We start from the raw sequence: 553 nt of genomic DNA on the forward strand, positions 1-553 counted from the left end.
GTTCCATTTCTTCTAATTTTTTTTTTGATGTCTAACATCTTCAGAGCACACACACCCATCATCTGCGTGCAGCTCGGTGGATTCTCGCAACCGCACTCGAGTGTGCGCAACCTGCACCCCAAACGCCACCCTTGAGTCCTCTCAGTCGTGAAACACCCTGCATCCTGGACAACCACCACCCCAACCCTCAGTGTAGACGGGGCCGACCTTGCCCGTGTTTCACATCAGGGAAGCCTCTGGAACGCTCCCCCTGCATCTGGCTTCTTTTGGTCATAGTGTGTCGTGGGCTTCACCCCGCTCTCCCCACCGGGGCTTCCACGCTGTCTAGGGTTATGACACCTCTTCCTATTAGCGAATAAAATAGACCCCCCAGTCATTTCCCTGGTAATTTTCTGAAATCGAAGTGTAACGTGCACTGAGCAAAGCACACGCTCTCCGTGACGGATGAGCTGCATGCTCACCCCATGCAGCCGCCAACCAGCGCGGCAGAGAAGACAGCGCCCCCCAGGGGCCTCCCTCGTGTCCCCTCCTACAAGGGCCCCCCTGCCTGGCA

Source organism: Propithecus coquereli, unplaced genomic scaffold, assembly GCF_000956105.1.
Source record: "Propithecus coquereli isolate 6110/MARCELLA unplaced genomic scaffold, Pcoq_1.0 Scaffold725, whole genome shotgun sequence".
NCBI classification, from domain to species: domain Eukaryota; kingdom Metazoa; phylum Chordata; class Mammalia; order Primates; family Indriidae; genus Propithecus; species Propithecus coquereli.